Source organism: Bos javanicus, chromosome 28 (genome assembly GCF_032452875.1).
Source record: "Bos javanicus breed banteng chromosome 28, ARS-OSU_banteng_1.0, whole genome shotgun sequence".
Taxonomy (NCBI): Eukaryota; Metazoa; Chordata; class Mammalia; order Artiodactyla; family Bovidae; genus Bos; species Bos javanicus.
Window position 1 is genome coordinate 28,286,406 of NC_083895.1, and position 24,000 is coordinate 28,310,405.

At 46.7% G+C, this 24,000-nt stretch overlaps 1 protein-coding gene across 2 annotated transcripts in view; it reads left to right on the plus strand.

Annotated features, from left to right (window-relative positions):
- Positions 1–24,000, plus strand: part of ADAMTS14 (ADAM metallopeptidase with thrombospondin type 1 motif 14) — a 95,118-nt gene that overhangs the window by 32,756 nt on the left and 38,362 nt on the right. The window lies entirely within an intron of this gene.

The following is a 24,000-nucleotide window of genomic DNA, read 5'->3' on the forward strand; positions in this document are numbered from 1 at the left end:
GGCCCCTGGCGCTCGTCTGATGGTTTGGTGGCGCTGGTTTTCCGGGCGGGCTCAGGGAAGTCACTGCCTGCTCCCGCGTCCAGCTGAACGGTTGAGATGGGCCTGAGCTGGCCTGGCGTCCATCCTGGGCCTTGGCCTGGTGTCAGCAGCATGTGACTGTGCTGAGGTACCTACAGGCAAACTGGAGCTTGTGGTCAGTGGTTTCCGCACTTGGACATATTCAGAGCCTGGGTCAGGTGAGGCCAGGGGTCCCACTTGTCTTAGAGTTGAAGGGGTTTCCTGAGATTTATCATCTGGGGAAAATGCCCAATCCTAGGCTGGAGAGACTGGCTACTGGGCTGTCATGTTAGCAGAGATCCCAGCCCCCCAGTGTGTGGCTCTGGGTGTTCACTGAGATCAGTCAGGCAGGGAAAATGAGGGTTCTGGGTAAATTTTGAGACAGGTGAAGCAGAGAGGCCATGCACTGTCCACAGTGAGTGGTTACTGGTCAGTTGTTGCCAGAGGTGCTCATGCAGAGATGCGGAGGGCTCTTGTCATGGATGCGGAGAAGGCAATGGCACCCCACTCCAGTACTCTTGCCTGGAAAATCCCATAGGCAGAGGAGCCTGGTAGGCTGCAGTCCATGGGGTCGCTGAGAGCCAGACACGACTGAGCGACTTCACTTTCACTTTTCACTTTCATGCATTGGAGAAGGAAATGGCAGCCCACTCCAGTGTTCTTGCCTGGAGAATCGCAGGGACGGGGGAGCCTGGTGGGCTGCCGTCTATGGGGTCACACAGAATCGGACACGACTGAAGTGATTTAGCAGTACTGTCATGGATAGGCCAGTTTGTTTTTTTTTTTTAAGTCAGAAATGCATATAGGTTTTTTTTTTTTAACTTTTTATATGGAAAATTTAAATTGTGATATCTAAGTGACACTCCTAATTTTTAAAATGCTAAAATAAAAACGCTGTGAATGCTGAATAAAACCTATCTACATGTCACATTTGGCCTCTGGGCTACAGATGGGCAGCTCTGACCTAAAGGCGCAGAGATGAGGGAGACCAGAAAGAAAGGGAGGTGGAAAACATCAGAGGTGGGCTCTGCACTGGTTCTCTTCTGACAAGAGGCCTTTGTCGGAAGTGCCCGTGGCTGTGGCTCTGGAAGGAGGGGGACCAGTCTAGGTGGACATTGATGATAATGTGACTTTCGTGAGGCGAGTGGTAGCACGTTTCTGGGAATGGAACAGTTGATGAGCAAGAGTGCCAACCCCACGGTCATGCCAACCCCCCTGGCAGCATTTATACAGAATAAAATAGCACGATGCTGCCTGTGCTGTCCGGTGTCCGTAACCCAGCCACACGGGGGGCGGCGAGGTGGCTGCTGGGAGGGCATGCGGCCAGCCCCTTGTTAGCTGTGTGACCTCAGGCAAGGGACCTGTATTCTTCCGACTCTGTAACTTGCAAACGATGGAAAACAAACTCGAACTAGATTAAGGAAAACAGGGCTAAAAATATGGGCCAGGTTGTGGGAGAACAAGATGGAACTGTTTTAAGTGTAATTGGTACTAGAGGCTTACGTGGACTCTTCAGGTCCTCTTCACATTCTAATTCTCTTGACCAACTTCTCAAAAAGACGGATTCTGGCTATGAGCATGATGAAGCTGACTTTTTTTTTCCTCCAATTTTTAAAAATTGTGGTTAGTTTGCAATGTTGTATTAATTTCTATTGTGTGGCAAAGTGATTCTGTTATACATATATATATATATACACACACAATATTTTTTAAATATTCTTTTCCATTATGGTTTATCATACGATGTTGAACATAGTTCTCTGTGCTATACTGCAGGCCTCGTTGTTTGTCCATCCTGTATATGAACGCTTGCATCTGCTAACCCCAGCCTCCCACTCCATCTCGCCTTCAACTCTCTAACCTTTGGCAACCCCTCGTCTGTTCTCTATGTCTGTGATTCTCTTTCTGTTTCAGAGATAGCTTCGTTTGTGTCATATTTTACATTCTACATATAAGTGACATCATGACATCTGTCTTTCTCTTCCTGACAGTATGGTAATTTCTAGTTGCATGTTGCTGCAAAGGCATTCTTTTTTTCTTTTCTATGGCTGAGTAATATTCCATTGTATATATTTACCACATCATCTTTATCCCTTCATCTGTTGATGAATACTGAGGTTGTCTCCATGTCTGGGCTCTTGTGAGTAGTGCTGCTATGAACATAGAGGCATATGTATCTTTTTAAATTATATCAATAGTATTGTCTGGATATATGCCCAGGAGTGGGATTGCTGGATCATATGGTAATTCTGTTTTTAGTTTTCTAAGGAACCTCCCTACTGTTCTCCACAGTGGCTGCACCAACTTACATTCCCACCAGCGTGTAGGAGGGTTTCCTTTTCTCCACACCCTTCCCAGCATTTGTCATTTGCTAACTTTTTAATGATGGCCATTCTGACTGGTGTGAGGTGGTACCTCATTGTAGTTTTGATTTGCTTTTCTCTAATAATTAGCAATGTTGAGGATCTTTTCAGTGAAGTTGATTCTTACTGCTATAGCTCCCTGACCAGAGACAAAAGAAGTTTCTCCTTGAGTTTCCAGGCAAAAGTTCCTGGAGCAGGACTCTAAAATTTGAGTCACATGACCACCCTTTGGACCAATCACTATATGTTGGAGAAGGACAAGAGTTTCCCAAAGGACAAGAGGGACTGGACACAGGCATGGGCCCTGGAGAAATTGTTCTGAGCTCACCAGGCACCCCAATCTATGTCTGTTTTAATACTATGTAATCCCTGAAAGCCTCCATTTTTCATAATATTGTCTGCTCTTGGGTTGAATGTGTATGAAGTCTTTAGCACACACCTGGCACTTAGGGAGTACTCAGGCAGTGTGTTCTGCATTCTCATAGCCGTATTGTCTTTGTGTGTTTGTGTGGTTCTTTGTGTAAGTCTCTGCAGGTGGAGTCCTCGAGGATGGGAACTTTGACTTAGGCTTTTTTTGAACCCCCAAGAGCACACAGCATGGGTATTTAGTCCAACACCTGATAGGTAGTCAGTAAATGTAGAAGTGAATGGTGTCTATGGGAGAGGCAGGGAGCCAGCATGGGAAAAGGGGGAAACAGTGTACTTCTGTCTGCAATGCCACTGTTAAGAAAAAGGCAAGGGGAGAGATCAGCTCCAATTACAGGAGCCCCAGGGAGGGGAGGAGTACCAGGAAGCCTGCCCCTTGCCACTTCTTTGTTTGAATACTAATTCTGTTATTCCTGGGGACTGGGATTCGATCCCTGGATTCCCTGGAGAAGGAAATGGCTACCCCCTCCAGTATTCTTACCTGGAGAATCCCATAGACTGAGGAGCCTGGCAGCTACAGTTCATAGGGCCGCAAAAAGTTGGACGTGACTGAGCGAATAACACACACACACAGCCTGTGGTTTGCAACTCACAGGGCAAAGGCTACCACTTGCTGCCATTTGAGAAAGAGAGGGAGGGTAACTATGTATATGAACACACCCACCTCCCTGGAGCACTTGACCACCCATCCAGACTCTATAAATTGCTAGTCCGACCTAAGACCACACAGCTGAATACTAATCCCATTAGTCAGAGAGCCAAGTTGGTCCCTGGAGCCAGCAGGTGGAGAACAGGAGTGAGGGGGAGGGAGTGGGGAAGGGGCCAGGGGAGCCTTTAGGAAGCCCTGAGTGTTAGGACCCTCGGTCCTGGATCGTGAAGACCCCAGGAGTATGAATGGGCTCTATTCACAGCCCCAGAGTTTGCTAAAAGATAATTTTCAGAAAAAAAGCAAAATCATGACTTTCATACAAAAATAAAAACAAGTGTCATGTGAAAGATTTTCAGTTCAGTTTAGTCACTCAGTCGTGTCTGACTCTCTGCGACCCCATGGACTGCAGCACACCAGGCTTCCCTGTCCACCACCAACCCCTAGAGCTTGCTCAAACCCATACCCATTGACTCAGTTATGCCATCCCATTTCATCCTCTGTCATCCTCTTCTCTTCCCACCTTCAATCATTCCCAGCATCAGGATCTTTTCAAATGAGTCAGTTCTTTGCCAAAGTGTTGGTGGCCAAAGTATTGGAGTTTCAGCTTCAGCATCAGTCCTTCCAATGAATATTCAGGACTGATTTCCTTTAGGATAGACTGGTTGGATCTCCTTGCAGTCCAAGGAACTCTCAAGAGCCTTCCCCAACACCACAGTTCAAAAGCATGAATTCTTCGGCACTCAGCTTTCTTTGCAGTCCAACTCTCACATCCATACATGACTACTGGAAAAACCATAGCTTTGACTAGATAGACTTTTGTCGGCAAGGTAATGTCTCTGCTTTTTAATATGCTGTCTAGGCTTGTCATAGCTTTTCTTCCAAGGAGCAAACATCTTTTAATTTCAGGGCTGCAGTCACCATCTGCAGTGATTTTAGAGCCCCCAAAAATAAAGTTTGTCACTATTTCCATTATTTCCCCACCTATTTGCCATGAAGTGATGGGACTGGATGCCATGATCTTCATTTTCTGAATGTTGAGTTTTAAGCTAACTTTTTCACTCTCCTTCACTTTCATCAAGAGGCTCTTTAGTTCTTCACTTTCTGCCATAAGGGTGGTGTCACCTGCATATCCGAGGTTATTATTTCTCCTGGCAATCTTGATTCCAGCTTGTGCTTCATCTAGCCTGGCATTTCACATGGTGTACTCTGTATATAAGTTAAATAAGCAGGGTGACAATATACAGCCTTGAGGTACTCCTTTCCCAATTTGGAAGGAGATCCAACCAGTCAATCCTAAAGGAAATCAGTCCTGAATATTCATTGGAAGGACCGATGCTGAAGCTGAAACTCCTTTGGCCACCGAGACTTTGGCAAAGAACTGACTCATTTGAAAAGACCCTAATGCTGGGAAAGATTCAAGGTGGGAGGAGAAGGGGACAACAGAGGATGAGATGGTTGGATGGCATCACTGACTCAATGGACATGAGTTTGAGCAAGCTCCGGGAGTTGGTGTTGGACAGGGAAGCCTGATGTGCTGCAGTCTATGAGGTTGCAAAGAGTCAGACACGACTGAGCGACTGAACCGAACTGATGCTTAACTTAATAAAGGAAAGAGAGGGGAGAAGAGGCTCCATGGGAAGGGCAGATAGGTTTCTTTAGGAAAGACAAGTGGACTTTAGGAGAACAAGTAGGAAATAAGAAAGTTTGTGATGATACATGTTTATTCAGGTGCAAGTGGTCTTTCTGTCTTTTTTTTTTAATGGCCATGAAATTCCCCTGGGGAGAGGATTTATAGTAGCTCATTTTCTCGGGAGTTGCTGCTTTGTCAAAGGAAGGAATTTCTTTTTTTAATATATATATAATTTATTTATTTTTTATTGAAGGATAATTACTTTACAGAATTTTGTTTTCTGTCAAACCTCATCATGAATTAGCCATAGGTATACATATATCCCCTCCCTTTTGAAACTCCCTCCCATCTCCCTCCCGGGAATTTCTGAGATGCTTTATTTCTGCATCTGTTGAATCTCAAGTGTCTTCAGCTTAAAATAATATTTATGCCAACTCTGAGTTCTGAGTGGGTCCCCACCCTGGCCAGGAGTGGGACCCTGGGAGTGACCCCAGGAAGTGAGTGATTGGATGTGCGTGTGTCCTTGAGGGACCATGGCCAGTTCGTGAGATCCCTGCTTGGGGTGGAAACTCAACATGTTGTAGGTTTTGCACCACTGTGTGCCCTTGGGAAGGCCCCCACCAGACACACGGGCACTGAAGACCCTGCAGGGGGGGCCTGCTGTGAAGCCTGTTTCCATGGTCTCGGTTCTGTCTTCTCAGAGGGTTCTGGAGTGCTGTTGGAGGCTGGTTCCTTGCTCACTGCTGCCTTGCCCTTGTGGGTGTGGGAACAGAGGGGTGCAGCTTCCCACAAGGGCTCCTTCCTCTTGGGGGAAAGGCTTAGGGCACTGAGATGGACCTCGCTTAAGGAGCTGCTGTGTTGCAGACCTCCAGCTGCCACAGGGGGAAAGCGAGGTTTGGGTTCTGACTTTCCTGGGGGACAGCAGCCAGCCAGCCAGAATCCCACCTGTGACTATGAGTGGAGGGGCCCAGACAACCTCTCCCTCCCAGGAGACCAGCAGCTCATCCTATCCATTGTGTGGAAACCTGTATTTGGCTGGGATGCTTGAAGCCCCGCTTCCTTTCAGGATTTCATGAAGCCAGCAAAAAGGGTGTCCCTTTGCTCTTCCCTCACGGCGCCTGCCTGCCTGTGACCATTTCTGATCCTGGTTTCCGGGGCCAGGGGTGGCCTGGCGGCATCAGAGAGAAGAGATATGGTTCCCAGGGTGGATGGGAGGGGCAGAGCCCTTTGTGGAACTCAGAATGATCTGATCAGGTCCCAGTCACTGCGGCTCTTGGGCTTCTTGCCTCTCAATTTTCTTTTGCGTTAACCTGGGGATGTACCATAAATATTCATAGAGCTTCAGATGTTGGGCAACGACTCCTCAGCCTTCCCTCACATGCTGCTGTGCCCTGGATGGACTTGGCTTTCTCTGTGCCTTGGTTTACCCATCTGTGTATAGGATGTTTCCTTAAGGCTTCTTAAATCTCAGGGCAAGGGATCATGTGTCTGACTCTTTTTGTGACCCCATGGATTGTAGTCTACCAGGCTCCTTGATCCATGGGACTTCTCAGGCAAGAGTACTGGAGTGGATTGCCATTTCCTTCTCCGGAGGTTCTTCCTGACCCAAGGATCAAACCTTGTCTCCTGTATTGGCAGGTGAATTCTTTACCACTGAGCCACTTGGGAAGCTCCCAATATATTCACTTTTTTGCAGGTTCTTTTCCTATATAGATTATTACAGAGTATCGAGTAGAGTTCCACGTGCTATACAGTAGGTCCTTGTTGGTTATCTATTTTATTATATAGTACAGTATGTTTGTTTAATTCCAAGTGCCTAATTTATCACTCCCTAGCACCCAATGTTTCCCCTTTGGTAACCATAAACTTGTTTTCAAAATCTGTGAGTCTGTTCCTATTATGCAAATAAGTTCACATATATCATTTTTAATTCGATTTGACATGTGAGTGATATCATGTGATATTTTCTCTGTATTTTCTTTTTCTGTCTGACCTAGTATGATAATCCCTAGGTCCATCCATGTTGCTGCAAATAGCAGTATTTCGTTCTTTTTTGTGACCGAGTAATATTCCATTGTCTATATTTACCACATCTTTATCCATTCCTCTGTTGATGGACATCTAGGTTGCTTCCATGTCCGGAGTATTGTAGATAGAGCTGCAATGAACATTGAGGTGCATGTATCTTTTTTTTTTTTTTGCATTTATCTTTTTGAATTATGGTTTTCTCTGGATATACACCCAAGAGTGGGATGGCTGGGTCATATGATAGTTCTGTTTTTAGTTTTTTATGGATAAAACCTCCATACTGTTCTCCATAGTGGTTATATAAAATGACATTCCTACCCTCTCCAGCATTTATTGTTTATAGACTTTTTTTTTCTTTTTTTTTTTTTTAGACTGAAGATACTGAACTGATGTCATTATTTCTACTAAATGCCCACAAAGATTTTGTAGTTGACATCATGTTAACTAAAGAATGGGATTCCCCTGTAACTCAGATGGTAAAGACTCTGCCTGAAATACAAGAGACCTGGGTTTGATCCCTGGGTGAGGAAAATCCCTTGGAGAAGGGAATGGCAACCCACTCCTGTATTCTTGCCTGCAGAATCCGTGGACAGAGGAGCCTGGCAGGCTAATATAGACTTTTTGATGATGGCCATTCTGGCCTGTGTGAGGTGATAACACTTTGTAGTTTTGATTTGTATTTCTCTGATAATTAGTGATGGCGTGACATCTTTTCATGTGCTTTTTTGGCGATCTTTATGTCTTCTTTGGAAAAATATCTATTTATATATTTTGGCCACACCGCGGGGCTTGTGGGATCTTAGTTCTCCGACCAGGAAGGGAACCCATGTCCCTTGAGTGGAAGCATGTAGTCCTAACTACTGAACCACCAGGGAATTCCTTTCTTGCTGTTGTTTAGTCACTTGGTCATGTCTGACTCTTTGCGACCCCATGGACTGCAGCACGCCAGGTTTCCCTATCCTACCGTCTCCCAGAGTTTGCTCAGACTCATGTCTATTGAGTCGGTGATGCCATTCAACCATCTTGTCCTCTGTTGTCCCTTTCTCCTCCTGTCTTCAGTCTTTCCCAGCATCAGGATCTTTTCCAATCAGCTCTTCACATCAGGTGGCCCAAGTATTGGAGCTTCAGCTTCAGCATCAGTCCTTCCAACGAATATTCAGAGTTGATTTCCTTTAGGATTGACTGGTTTGATCTCCTTGGAATCCAAGGGACTCTCAAGAGTCTTCTCCAGCATCACCATTCAGAAGCATCTATTCTTCAGTGCTCAGCCTTCCTATGGTCCAACTGTCACATCCGTACATGACTCCTGGAAAAACCATAGCTTTGACTATGTGGATCTTTGTCAACAAAGTGATGTCTCTGCTTTTCCTGGAAGACATCTATTTAGATCTTCTGCCCATTAGAGCTGCCCGCATAGAGCTGCATGTGCTGTTTGTGTATCTTGGAGATTAATCTCTTGTCAGTTGCTGTGTTTGCAAACATTTTCTCCCATTCTGGGTGTTGTCTTTTCACTTTGTTTATGTTTTCCTTTGTTGTGCAAAAGCTTTTAAATTTAATTAGGTCCCATTTATTTTTACTTTCACTTCTGTAGAAGGTGGATCAAAAAAGATATTGATGTGATTTATGTCAAAAAGTGTTTTCCCCTTAAGAGGTTTATAGTGTCTGGCCTTACATTTAGGTTTTTGATCCATTTTGAATTTATATGTATGGTGTGAGGGAATGTTCTAATTTTATTCTTTTACATGTAGCTGTCTGGTTTTCCTAGCACTGCTTATTGGATAGACTATCTTTTCTCCATTGTGTACTCTTGCCTCCTTAATTGACCACAAATGCGTGGGTTTTCTAGCCTGTTCTATTGATCTGTATTTCTCTTTTTGTGCCAGTACCATACTGTTTTGATTACTGTAGCTTTGTAGTATAGTCTGAAGTCAAGGAGCCTGATTTCTTCCAGCTCTGTTTTTCTTTCTTAGGATTTGTTTGACCAAGGGAACCACTTGAAATGTAAGGGGCAGTTTTCAGCATTTAGTGAGTGTCTGGTGTGTACATACTATTTCATATGGACTCCTGTTCTAGGGGACCTTTGAGGGCAGTACAGAAGGAGATGGTGTCCCTGTGGACTTCTGGAAACAGGAAGGCTTTCTGGAGGCATTTGGTGCTGAGCCAGCCTTGGCAGGGAGAGGTCTGGTAAGATGAAGAGTGTACAGGCCAAGAATGGTGGCAGCAGTGTGAAGGGGAGGTGGCAAATGCCTGCAGAGAACTCTCGGGAGGGTAGCTATGGCAGGATGGTCCATCAGGCAGTAGCATGGACTCTCAGATGGAGAGAATACATGAAGAATAGTCCCTGATGGTGGCATACAGGTGGATATATGACAGGGGCAGATGGGTGCCAGAGGCCAGCTGAGGCTGTGATGGGGCAGCAGAAAGAACCAGGACTCCAGGACTCCAAGCTATTGTGAGTATCTCAAATATCACAGTGTCATTCCGGTTCCTACCACATGTCAGACGCAGGGCAGAGGACTTGACGGGCAGGCTCCTCGCCTCCTCACCACTGCCTTGCGCAAGTGACGTTCTGCAAGTCTCAGAAGCCAAGTGACAAATGGCAAAACCGGGATTCAGACTCTTCGCTGTCTGATTCCAAAGTTAGCTCTTTAGTCCTACTGCTGCTGAGGCAGGACTTGAGGCGGGAGGGTTGCTGGGCTCCCAGCTCTGGAGGTGGGAAGCACACTGCCCCTTTGCAGAAGGAGCCACTTCCTGAGATGGGTCTTTCTGGCAGAGTCAGGATCATGAGTGTCACCGTGAGACATTCTTGACCTTGACTCCTGGCTGTGGCCGGACTGGCTGGTGCAGTCAGGTACCCTCTCATTGCCTGGGGTGATGCACCAAATCCTTTCTGGGATGAAGAATCATGTGGATATGAGTTTCAGAGACACTCCTCAGGCCCGGAGCCAGAGCAGAGGGAGGTGAGAAGGCAGAGAGGCCCTTTCAACAGTCCTCCCCAAGCCAGTCTGTGGCCGGACCCATGTTGGCATCCCCCTGTCTGGGTGATAGGCCCCCTGCCCACCTCGATCCTAACCTGCCCCACTCAGCTCTTACTACAAAGATGCAGAGCACCAAGGCCTCTCAGATGCCCTGCTTGGAGAAGCTTGGCGCCCCTTCTAGATCTTGGAGGTTTGGGTCTCAGACCTAGATCTAGGTGCCTCACCCAGGAGCATGGCTTTCTGTTGTCACTAACTGTGTTAGATATTCATCATACAAGCTGGTTCAGAGCAGCACAAAGACCTCTTTCCTGCTGACAGAGCGTTTCTCTGCCAGACCTCTTCCCTTCAGGGGTATGTGAGCAGCTCAACCTCCCTGCTCACTGGGAGGATGCAAATCCCCATCCTCCCTTGCTTTATGTCCTTCCTCTTCTTTTGACTCCCCCCAAGGAGCTTCCCAGTGCTTGGACAGCACTCAGAGACCACTTCCCCAGCAAAACAAAAATTCATTCACTTTAAGATAGTGGTTCTTGACTGGAGGCAATTTTGCATCCCAGGGGACACTTGGGAGGGTTTGGAGAAATGTTTTGGGTGTCACAGCTGGAGCAGGTCGGGGTATTCCTGGCATCTGATGGGAGGGGCTTGGGGATGCTGCCAAACACCCTCCAGGGCACAGGATGCCCCACAGGAGAGAATCGTCAGCATCAGAGTGACCTTAATGACCACGTGTGACCGCCACCCCCCCCCCAGCCTTACAGTATAAATCCAGAGTTCCCTGGTGGTCCAATGGTTAGGACTTAAGCTTTCACTGCCGAGGACCTGGGTTTGACCTCTGGTCAGGGAGCTAAGATCCCATAAGCCACGTGGTGCAGGCAAAAAAATGGGGGGGGGGGGGAGCGTGGATTATGATCTCCAGTTGCCCCACACAAGAAGTCTACTGGGTAGAGAACAGCACCTGCCAGAGGCCCAGTGCTGTAACTTCTGGCAGGCATTCCTGGCAGGAGAGACGTGGTAATGAAGAGGACTGCTCCCGTGTGAAGAGAGCCTGACAGCTCACCAAGGGCTCTCATGTCCAGCTTCTCCTTTGCAGGTATGGGACACTCTGGAGGCCAGACTTCTGAAATCCTGATTCTGGGGTGATCTGCTAGGCCGCTTCTCAGCCCCCAAAGTGGGAGGTAGCCATTTTAAACTAAATAGCAGATGCTGTTGGTTGAGCCCATGCTGTGTACCAGGCGCTGTTCCAAACACTTGACTTCTGCCTCACCTTCCGTCCTCAGGCCTCCACACACCCAGAGTGTGGGTCTTTCCAGGACCCCTCACAACCCAGCTTCACTCACAGGCAGGCCAACCAGGGCCGTAATGGCCCCTGCATTTTGGAGATAAGTCATGGGAGAGAAATGCTGAGTATTGTAGACTCGTAACAGGGACTCTGTTGGGTTGGGAGGCCAGGCTCTAGGCACTCTGGAATCAGTCTGCACAAACAGCTTAGGCATGAAGCGGCCTGAATGGCTGCATCCAGGAGGTGCTGGGAATCCCGGAGACAGCTGCACCTGAAGAGGTGTGCTGGTTAGAAGGTAGCTTAAAGCGCAGGCTTGTAGTCCACACCAGCCTGTGAGCATGAACTTGTGGGGTGGGGATAGAGCAGCTGAGAAAGGAACAGGAGATTGAGCACCCTCCTCCCACCTCCCACCTCTGAGATCTCACTGGTGATCTCGAAGGCAGGGCCTGCCAACATGGCGTATGAGTCAGTGTGACTCCCCTGTGAGGTCTCAGTCCTAGCTCAGGGCACAGCAGGGCCCAGCTCTGGCTCCTGCCTGAGTGAGTCAGCGTCTGAGGGCTGGGGGCGAACAGGGACCTCAGGCTGCAGGCAGCAGTGTATCACTGGCATACATACACGTGTATGCATGCAGGCACGTGTATAGTACAAGTGTTTACACACGTGCATATACATGTGCCCATGTCTATGTGTGTAACACGGATGCATGCACACGTGCACACACAGATGAGTTTAGACATCTGTGTAAACACATGCCTATTACCATATTTGATGAAATCAAAGACCCCATGAATGGTCAGATCCTCTGTTATTTTATGAACTTGAGGAAGAGGAAAAATACTACTAATTAAATTCTGATATAATGCTTTCTTGGGTTTCCTGGGTGGCTCAGATAGTAAAGAATCTGCCTGCAATGTGGAAGACTTGGGTTCGATCCCTGGCTTGGGAAGATCCCCTGGAGAAGGGCATGGAAACCTACTCCAATATTATTGTCTGGAGATTTCCATGGACAGAGGAGCCTGGTGGGCTACAGTCCACGGGGTCGCAAAGCCGGACACGACTGAGCACTAACACACAACACACAGACACGGTGCTTTCTTATCAGCATTTGTATTTGTCCTTATTGGACGAGCCCTTTAGCCTTATTTAGGCTTAGATTTTGATCATATATCACTCATTTTTTAATAATTTGAGTATCTATCTGGTGCTGTGTCCTCATTGTGGCACTGGGATCGTCTATCTTCATAGGGCACGTGGGATCTTGGGGCACAAGGTGTGGGGGCTCTTAGTTGCAGCATGTGGGATCTACTTCCCTGACCGGAGATTGAACCCGACCCCCCGTATTGGGATCATGGAGTCTTAGTCTCTGGACCACCAGGGAAGTCCCCTTGATCATACATTAGTCTTGTATGTACATAGATGTGACAGTATGGGGAAGTAAAGTATTCCCATAACTTCCTCACATTTAGAGTATTACTTGTCCAAGTCACTTTCAGTGTAGGGTCATCAAAATCTGTGCTTTTCAGCACAGTATCGTCCCCTGTGCCATCAGGAGCATGACTGATGAGGGAGAAGCACTCCACTCTTCCTCTGCAATGTCATCCAAGGCACCAACACCCGTTCTTCAAGCTTCCACATGGTGTTTTCTTTTTAATTTAAATTATTTATTTTAATTGGAAGCTAATTACTTTACAATATTGTAGTGGCTTTTGCCATACATGGACGTGAATCAGCCATGGGTGTACATGTGTCCCCCATCCTGAACCCCCCGTCCCCCTCCCTCCCTAAACCCATCCCATCCCTCAGGGTCGACTCAGTGCACCAGCCGTGAGTGCCCTGTCTCATGCATCGAACCTGGACTAGCAATCTATTTCACATATGGTAATATACATGTTTCAATGCTATTCTCTCAAATCATCCCACCCTCACCTTCTCCCACAGAGTCCAAAAGTCTGTTCTTTATCTCTGTATCTCTTTTGCTGTCTCGCATATAATGTCACCATTACCATCTTTCTAAATTCCATGTATATGCGTTAATATACTGTATTGGTGTTTTTCTTTTTGACTTACTTCACTCTGTATAATAGGCTCCAGTTTCATCTGCCTCATTAGAACTGATTCAAATGCATTCCTTTTAATAGCTGAGTATTATTCCATTGTGTATATGTACCACAGCTTTCTTATCCATTTTTCTGCTGATGGACATCTAGGTTGCTTCCATGTCCTGGCTATTATAAACAGTGCCGCAATGAACATTGGGGTACATGTGTCTCTTTCAATTCTGGTTTCTTTGGTGTGTATGCCCAGCAGTGGGATTTCTGGGTCATAAGGCAGTTCTATTTTCAGTTTTTTAAGGAATCTCCACACTGTTCTCCATAGTGGCTGTACTAGTTTGCATTCCCACCAACAATGTAAGAGGGTTCCCTTTTCTCCACATCCTCTCCAGCATTTATTGCTTGTAGACTTGGATAGCAGCCATTCTGACTGGTGTGAGATAGTACCTCATTGTGGTTTGGATTTGCATTTCTCTGATAATGAGTGATGTTGAGCATCTTTTCATGTGTTTGTTAGCCATCTGTATGTCTTCTTTGGAGAAATCTCTGTTTAGTTCTTTGGCCCATTTTTTGATTGGGTCGTTTATTTTTCTGGTATTGAGCTGCATGAGCTGCTTGTATATTTTTGAGATTAATTCTTTGTCAGTTACTTCATTTGCTATTATTTTCTCCCATTCTGAAGGCTGTCTTTTCACCTTGCCTATAGTTTCCTTCATTGTGTAAAAGCTTTTAAGTTTAGTTAGTTCCCATTTGTTTGTTTTTGCTTTTATTTCCATTACTCTGGGAGGTGAGTCATAGAGGATCCTGCAGAGATTTATATCAGAGAGTGTTTTACCTATGTTTTCCTCTAGGAGTTTTATAGTTTCTGGTTTTACATTTAGATCTTTAATCCATTTTGAGTTTATTTTTGTGTATGGTGTTAGAAAGTGTTCTAGTTTCATTCTTTTACAAGTGGTTGACCAGTTTTCCCAGCACCACTTGTTAAAGAGGTTGTTTTTTCTCCACTGTATTTTCTTGCCTCCTTTGTCAAAGATAAGGTGTCTATAGGTGCAAGAGAAAACAGAGAAATTAAGGAAACAATTCCATTCACCATTGCAATGAAAAGAATAAAATACTTAGGAATAAATAGATGGGGAAACAGTGGAAAGTGTAAGACTTTATCTTTTTGGGCTACAAAATCACTGCAGATGGTGATTGCATAAAAGACGCTTACTCCTTGGAAGAAAAGTTATGATCAACCTAGATAGCATATTGAAAAGCAGAGACATTACTTTGCCAACAAAGGTCCGTTTAGTCAAGGCTATGGTTTTTCCAATGGTCATGTATGGATGTGAGAGTTGGACTGTGAAGAAAGCTGAGCACCGAAGAATTGATGCTTTTGAACTGTGGTGTTGGAGAAGACTCTTGAAAGTCCCTTGGACTGCAAGGAGATCCAACCAGTCCATTCTAAAGGAGATGAGTCCTGGGTGTTCTTTGGAAGGACTGATGCTAAAGCTGAAACTCCAGTACTTTGGCCACCTCATGCGAAGAGTTGACTCATTGGAAAAGACTCTGATGCTGGGAGGGATCGGGGGCAGGAGGAGAAGGGGATGACAGAGGATGAGATGGCTGGATGGCATCACCGACTCGATGGACATGAGTTTGAGTGAACTCCTGGAGACGGTGATGGACAGGGAGGCCTGGCGTGCTGTGATTCATGGGGTCGCAAAGGGTCGGACATGGCTGAGCGATTGAACTGAACTGAATTGAAAGAAACAAAAGACCTATATATAGAAAACTATAAAATACTGATAAAAGAAATAAGAGATGACACAAATAGATGGAGAAATATACCATGCTCATGGATTGGAAGATTCAATATAGTGAAAATGAATATATTACCCAAAGCAATCTATAGATTCAATGCAATCCCTATCAAGCTACTAACAGTATTTTTCATAGAACTAGAACAAATAATCTCACAATTTGTATGGATATACAAAAAACCTCGAAAAGCCAAAGCAATCTTGAGAAAGAAGAATGGAACTGGAGGAATAAACCTGCCTGACTTCAGGCTCTACTACAAAGCCACAGTCATCAAGACAGTATGGTACTGGCACAAAGACAGAAATACAGATCAATGGAACAAAATAGAAAGCCCAGGGATGAATCCTCGTGGTGTTTTCTTGATCCTACCAGAAGGTGGCAATGCAAGTTTTCAGACAACTATGGTTCACATACCTTCCTCAGATAGTCCCTGAACAGTTCATTATCTGAAATGTTGATGGAATGCAGTATCCTATGAAACCACCAGGAATAACAAGAGACTCTTGCTAGAACAGGCAGTAGCAATACACCAGAACTGCCGTTTGGCCGTCTACAGCCGTAAACAGGGAGGACAAGCATCCTAGCCTCATGAGATGCAGCATGCATTGAAGCGCCTCGTCTGCAGTTACCACATGCCCTTTTGCTAGAAAGGTTAGAGCTTGAGGGACAGTAGAGCTGGCCCCAGGGCCCAGGATTGAGAAAGAGCCAGAAGTGTTACTGTCGCTATTCCTCTGCCTTTAAGCAATGCTGCTTGCTTCGGGTTCAGAGGCACTGGGGGGCCCGGGTAGGCACATGAGCGGGGGCTGGCCTTGAATTTCAACTGTGGTTGCTACAGTTGTGTGTTGTCTACGGTTGCTGCCCATAGATAAGTGCCTCCATCACTTTGGGCTTGCTTTTCTGGCCATGAGAACATGGATAGCGTACCTTTTCCCTTGGAGCTCCTTGGAGGAATGGCTGACTCTAGAATTAGGGCAGAGATTACCCAAGATGAGCATCTTGTAATACCAGAAAGTAAGGAAGTACCCCTCAAGACCCCCAAGCCAAAAATGATGGGCATGTATTAAAAGGGCAGGAGCCAAGTGAAAGAGCTCCTGATGGCTAAAGCTGGGACAGTTCCAGCAATAAAATAAGCAATGAGGTGTTGAATTATAACCCAGAGTATAAAATAAATATCCACAAGTCCATACTGATAAATGAATGATTGAATACATAAATAAATGGAGAAGAAGAAACAAATATCTGCAGAGGAATTTCAAATCACTGACGTAGATCCTCTGCCCTCAAGGAGTTGGGTTTTAACTCCCTGCTCCTCAGATGTGGACGGTGCATAGTGATTTCCTTCTGAAGAGCAGAGTACGGAAGCCAGACTGAGTGGCAGGGGAGGTAGTGACTCTGCAAAGCTGGCAAGCAGCTTCTCTGCAGATGGTTAAGGTCCACGTCAACAGTGATGTCGTGTTTGTAGTACGCATTCTTCTTTGCCATGCCACGTGGCACGTGGTATCTTAGTTCCCCGACCAAGACCGAACCCATGCCCCCCGCAGTGGAAGCACAGTGTCTCAACCCCTGGACCACCAGGCAAGTCCCACAGCCTGTACTTGTGACATAATGTGATGAGGGTGCTCACCTCTGTGGTCTTCTTCCCTGAATCCATATCCTCAGTCTAACCATGAAGAGAACATCAGACATACCCAAATTGAAGGAGCGGCTGCAAAATAGTTAACCAATATTCCTAGAAACCATTTAGGCCATCAAAAACCAGGAAAGTCTGAGGGACATCAGAAAGGAGAAACAGCCTGGAGCAGCCAAAGGAGATGTTAATTGTCGTTGTTCAGTGGCCAAATTGTGTCCAACTCTGCCACCCCATGGACTGCAGCACACTAGGTTTCCCTGTCCATCACCATCTCCCAGAGTTTGCTCAAACTCATGTCTGTTGAGTTGGTGATGCCATCCAACCATCTTGTCCTCTGTCATCCTCTTCTCCTCCTGCCTTCAATCTTTCCCAGCATCAGGGTCTTTTCCAATGAGTTGACTCTTCCCATCTGGTGGCCAAAGTATTGGAGCTTCAGCTTCAGCATCAGTCCTTCCAATGAATATTCAGGGTTGGTTTCCTTTAGGATTGACTTGTTTGATCTCCTTGCCATCCGAGAAGGAGATAAAATGACTAAATGCAATGTGCTGACCTGGATGGGATCCTGGAGCCCAAAAAAGGGACAACACCCATATATTAGGAAAATTGGAAAAAATACGGATGTTAGTAAGTAATTCCCTGGTAGCTCAGGCAGTAAAGAATCTGCCTGCAATGTAGGAGACCTGGGTTCGATCCCTGGGTTAGGAAGATCCATTGGAGAAGGGAATGGCAACCCACTCCAGTATTCTTGCCTGGAAAATCCCATGGACAGAGGAGCCTGGTGGGCTACAGTCCATGGGGTCACAAAGAGTTGGACACGACTGAACGACTATCACACACACACAGAGTATGTCAGTATTGGTTCGTGCATGGTGACAAATGTATCATAGTCATGGCAGATATTAATCACAGTTAGCTCCACACTCTCCATGCTGCTTTTCTGAAAATTTGAAGCTATTCTAAAATTTGAAGTATATTGATTTAAAAGGAAAGAAGGATTATGACTTCTTTCCAGGCAGGTTGCTGGGAGGGTTTGCGGAGATGATGCTGGGAACTGTGGGCTGTGTCAGCCCTTGGGTGGCAGTGTGTGCCCTCTTCTGTTTGAGCACAGGGCAGTCCTGAGATCCCAGGGACGGGCTTTTTCCACATTGCCCCTCCCTGTGGAGCCCTGCTGGACCTAGCAGCCAAGCAGTAGGTAGACACTGTGCTCTGTAACCCCTCAGAAGCAATGGTCCCTAGGAGTGAGGTTGGCCCCCTTGGGGTTTGCCAGGAACCATCTCTGCTGGAAGGAAGGAGGAGAAGCCCATCTTAGCTTGGTCCAGAAGGAAAGGCTGCCAGCTGCCAGCTTGATGCAGAAGAGAAGGCCTACTCACATGGGCTCCCCAGGGCTTAGCTCTCCCCATCCAACCGTGGGCTGAAACTTGGGCATTTCTGCTGCAGGCACCCTGAGTCTGAGCCTGCCTTCGGGCAGAGCTCCCACCCAGTAGACCCTCCTTCCCTTCTTCCTACTCCCTGGGCTTGACCACAAGGTCCTTGGGAGGCCTGGCCATGCAGGGTTACAGGAGAGCAGAGAAAGGGTTTTTACAACAAACCCTGACTGTTCACTGGATTGTGTGACTGTTCACTGGACATAGAAAACCCCTCCCTTCATCTTTACCACCACCCCAGCCAGCCTGCCACTGAAACTGGTTCTGGATAGCCGCTGTGTATAGTGGCTAATAGCCACAAAGATTTGATCCCGGCCCTCCCACTTTCTAGCTGGGTGACCTTGGGCAAGTTACTTACTTAACCTCTCAGAGCCTTGGATTTCTCATGTGTGAAACAAGAATAATTCCTGCCTCTGGAAGAGTGCCCTCAGCATGGTGCCTGATGCATTGTATGTGTTGAGTGACCAGAGTTCTGTGGTTTTGTCTCCCCTTGATTAGAAAGAGTCTTGACCTTTCCTTGTTTTTCTCGTACACAACCAATAGCCATCCCAGACCAGTATGTTATGTAGAACTCTAAACTGAGGGGGTCTTAGCAGATGACCTTGAATTTGGCCGAGGTGCGGGGAGCAGGGAGACCAGACACAGTGTTCTTTTCTGCTCCATGGGTGTGTCTTGGAGCAATCATGCTTGTGTGTACAACCACGGGAAGCAATTCCTGATCTCCCCTGAGCTGGCTTGTTGGCCTCACCTCTGGCATTTGAGAAGTAGTCGTGAGGGGCAGAGGCTGACAGAGCCAGGCCTTGAGTGCACAGCCAGGCCAGAGCCTGTTGGGGAGCAGCCCTGTGTGTGTGCCAGAAGACTGGGGTCCTGGGCCACTCAGGCAGCCTCACCCTCTCTCTGGGGCTCCAGCACCAGCTCAGGGCTGTGGGTGGAACCCATGTGCCTGGCAGCCTCTGCAGTTCTGCTGAGCATGGCAGTCATGTCCAGCCACCTCCTTGTCCTGTGCAGAGTGTCAGCATAGCTACAGCTGAATCAAAGTCACTGAGGTCCCACTCAAGGGCCAAGAGGGATGTGTATACATGAGCCAGAGCCCCAGAGACAGTCGGACTGGGGGACCTAAAATGGCAAGGCCAACCCTACTTTCGGAGTGGGGAATAAGAGAGAAAATTTAGCTGCTTTCTTTTCATTATCCTTATTTAATCTAAGAAAAGATCAGACTGTCTCTCATTGCTGAACCATGCGCCTATCACAGCCTCAAAACTCTTCATCCAGTCTTGTACTTAGGCTGTCTTCGGAGACAGAGTTCATTTTCCATCTTCCTTTCCTATGGATCCTTTAGTGGGGTCCATGTGCCTGTTTTCTTGTACTTGCTAATGTCTTAATTTCATCATGGTTCTTAGAAGATGGTTTGCTGGGTCCAGGATCCTAGGTTGATGGTTTCTTGGTGCTTTGATGGTGTTACTTCAGGGTCTCCCTTGTTACTGTTGAAAACCTACTCCCAACACAGTGGTCCTTCCTTAGTTTGTGGCTTGTCTTCTTTCTCTCTTGCTGCCTGTAAGACATTCTCTTTGACTGATGTGAGCTTGGAGGCAAATTCCTGAGAGACTGTGGTCACTGTCTGTCCCCAGGAGTGGAGCCGATGCGCTCAAGAGGGAGACTTGAGGCCAGTGGGGGAGGTGCACAGGAAGACTGAATGGGTCTCATGGCATGGGGAACTTTCTAAGGGCCAAGAGTGCCTTGATGGGCTAGGAAGAAGCTCCCCGTCATGTGGAGGGGGCCTCAGTTACCTTGATTGCCAATAACTTCGGGGCTGTCATGGTGGCTTCATGTAGTTCCTGACTTCCCTACCCCTACATCAAGCCTCTGCCCATCTCCTGTGAAGAGTTGATGACCTTCTCAGTCAAGGATCTTCTTTCCACACTCACTGTCTTCCTCTCTCCTGACCCCTGGGGTGGAGCATGAGGGATCTGCACCAAGGGCTTGGTACACCTGTCTGTCCCTTTAGTGTCCAGATTATTCCAGAGCACCGAGGGGTCTCTGCAGATGGCGTGTCCCTTCCTACTTGCTCTGCATTTGCATTTAGGACAGTGACCTGGGACTGGGACTTTGTGTCAGGAAGTGCCATTCAACCTCCCACCTGTATCAAACACTTGGCTCTGATTCTCCATCCTGCACAGAGAACAGCAGCCCCCTCTCTCCCAGCGTGCCAGCCTGGAGATGCAGTGTTAGAGCAGGGCTCACTGCAGCCTTTGATTGGCGAGGTTGGCATGTTGAATGAGGGACACAAATGAGTCACATGGAAGGATTCTGGCAGCACTCTGACTGGTCCACTTTGGAGAGAGGGGGGGCAGGAAGGCAGTGGTCTGGGTACTCTAGTTTTTTTTTCCTTTGGCCATGTTACCACGAAGCTTGTGGGATCTTAGTTGCGCTCTCCCTGTCCTGGGGTCACTGGTGGATTTACATGTGTATACAAGGTGCCCAGAGATGGCTGTGTGGAGCGTGCATTGCTTATCACCCCATCCGTGGTTGCACTCTTACAGCGCACATCAGTGGGGTCTGAGACACCAGCCATGCCCTTGTGTGGTGGGAAGGCCCTGTAGGGTGTTGCAGGGGCTGAGATGCTGGGGTTCTTTGTGTCATCCTATTGCTGCTTGAATATCATTTCAGTGAGTCGTCAGAGTCCTCAGGTTGAAATCCTGTGAGGTAGAATACATGTTCATGGTCTCCTAGGATGAGTCATGGGCAAGCAGTGGAGAAGGATGTCATCCGTTTATGCATTTGAGCACTTGGCTCCCATGATGTCTCTGCTCCTGCCAGAGAGGGGAGGAGGGTGGAGGGAGGTGCCCCCGCCCATTGCACTGTCCACTATTACGTGTGCTGGGGATTGGGGGGCCTGCTGTCCCGCAGCAGGCACTGGTCTCTGGTCCTAATTGGGTCCAGACATGGGTGCCAGGCAGGGGGGAAGCCTGATGCTGGCACCTCTTATGGTTGGGAGAGTGGGCTGGGGCTCCATGGTGCCCGGGCTTCTGCTGCTGCAGCTCTGTGCTCACAGGCTCTGTCCTTGTGAGGAGGACAAGGAGGGGTGCATCAGCACAGGAACAGATCTCTGGTCCCCGTCCCCACCTTCCCATCCCCAAGGAACTCGCATGTGAGGGGTTGGCCATGCCGTTCCTCCTCCATCTGCTGGACAGCAATCCCTTTGTGGATTGTAGGCTGGTTCCTTTGCTCATGAGCTGAAGGGCATGGCGGGGTAAAGTGGTGAGAACAGGGTCATGCACAAATCTCCATCCTCACCCCCAGGAAGCCATGCTGGCAAGACTCAGAGGCTGGGTTCCACTTCTGCTCCATCACTGACCAGACCCATGGGCCCCTCTGCCTGTGGTGCTCACTCATCATCCCCAGATATTGAGTTGGCATGAGCATCCACATGCCAGCCCCATGACAGCCATTATGGTCCCCATTCTACAGGAACAGAGATTCTTACTTTGCCAACAAAGGTCCGTCTAGTCAAGGCTATGGTTTTTCCAGTGGTCATGTATGGATGTGACAGTTGGACTGTGAAGAAAGCTGAGCGCCGAAGAATTGATGCTTTTGAACTGTGGTGTTGGAGAAGACTCTTTTAGTTCCTTGGACTGCAAGGAGGTCCAACCAGTCCATCCTAAAGGAAATCAGTCCTGGATGTTCATTGGAAGGACTGATGTTAAAGCTGAAAGTCCAATACTTTGGCCACCTCATGCGAAGAGTTGACTCATCGGAAAAGACCCTGCTGCTGGGAGGGATTGAGGGCAGGAGGAGAAGGGGAAGACAGAGGATGAGATGGCTGGATGGCATCACCGACTCAATGGACATGAGTTTGAGTGAACTCCAGGAGTTGGTGATGGACAGGGAGGCCTGGCGTGCTGCAATTCATGGGGTTGCAAAGAGTTGGACACGACTGAGCGACTGAACTGAACTGAAGGAGTCACCTGACATGCCCCAAGCCACCCAGCTGCTAAGGGGCAGTGCTGGGGATGAAACCCAGGACTCTGACTCCTGGTAGCTGCACTGCTGGGTACTGACACTGACTCAGTGAACACATCATATCTCCTCCTGAATAAGCCACTTCTCCTAGGGGAGTAGTTACATGCTCATCACATGTAGGCATTAGAGGTGATGCTTTAAATCCACAGAATGATGTTTCATGAAATAAGGAAATTTGCAAGAAGTATATTCAGTATTATTCTAATTTTGTAAAATGACACATGCATACACGTGTGTGGCAGGAAGCTGTGTTAATGGTACTTAGTATATATCTGGTTGATACTAATGGGAGACTTAGGTATTTTTTTCTTATTTTTTCTAACTTGGGAGCTTCTTTTTTTAATTGAAGAATAGTTGATTTACAGTGTTATATTTCTGCTGTATGGCAAAGTGGTTCAGTTACACACACACACACACATATATATATATATACATTCTTTTTTAAAATATTCTTTTCTATTATGATTTATCATAGGATATTGAGTATAGTTCTCTGTGCTGTACCGTAGGATCTTGTCCATCATTCCATATATAATAGCGTATATCTACTAACACCAACCTCCTACTCCGTCCCTCCCCCAACCCCCTCCCCCTTGGCAACCACAAATCTGTTCTCTAAGTCTGAGTCTGTTTCTGTTTCATACATAAGTTCATTTGTGTTATATTTTAGACGCCACATGTAAGTGATATCATATGGTATTTGTCTTTGTCTGACTTAATTTAAAGTGATAATCTCCAGATCCATCCATGTTGCTGCACATGGCATTATTTCATTTTCAGTGGCTGAGTAGCATTCCTCTGTGTGTGTGTGTTTGTGTGTGTGTGTACCACATCTTCTTTATCCATTCATCTGTTGATGGACATTTAGATTGTTTCCATGTCTTGGCTGTTGTGATTAGTGTTGCTGTGAACATTGTGCAGTGCATGTATCTTTTGGGATTATAGTTTTGTCCAGATATATGCCCAGGAGTGAAATGATCGCTGTATCATGTGGTCTTTCTATTTTTAGTTTTCTGAAGAACCTCCATACTGTTTTCATAGTGGCTGTACCAACTTGCATTCCAACCAACAGTGTAGGAGGGCTCCCTTTTCCCCACATCCTCTCCACCATTTGTTATTTGCAGACTTTTCATTGATGGGCATTCCGACTGTTGTGAGGTGGTACCTCGTTGTAGTTTTGATTTGCATTTCTCTAATAATTAGCAGTGTTGAGCATCTTTTCATGTATGTATTATTTGTATTTCTTCTTTGGAGAAATGTCTGTTTAGGTCTTCTGCCCATTTTTTTTGATAGTGTTTTTTTGTTGTTGTATGAGTTGTTTGTTTATTTTGAAAATTAAGCCTTTGTCAATCTCATTGTTTACAAATATTTTCTCCTATTCTGTAGGTTGTCTTTTCTTTTTTTGTTAATAATATACTTTGCTGTGCAAAAGCTTGTAAGCTTGATTAGGACCCTCCTTTGTTCAAGATTAATTGACAGTAGGTATGTGGGTTTGTTTCTGGGATCTTGATTCTGTTTCACTGATCTGTATGTCTTTTTTGTGCCAATACCTTGCTGTTTTGATTACTGTAGATCTATAGTGTTGTCTGATGTCTGGGAGGGTTTTATCTCCTGTTTTGCTCTTTATCTTTAGGATTACTTTGGCAATTCCAGGTCTTTTAT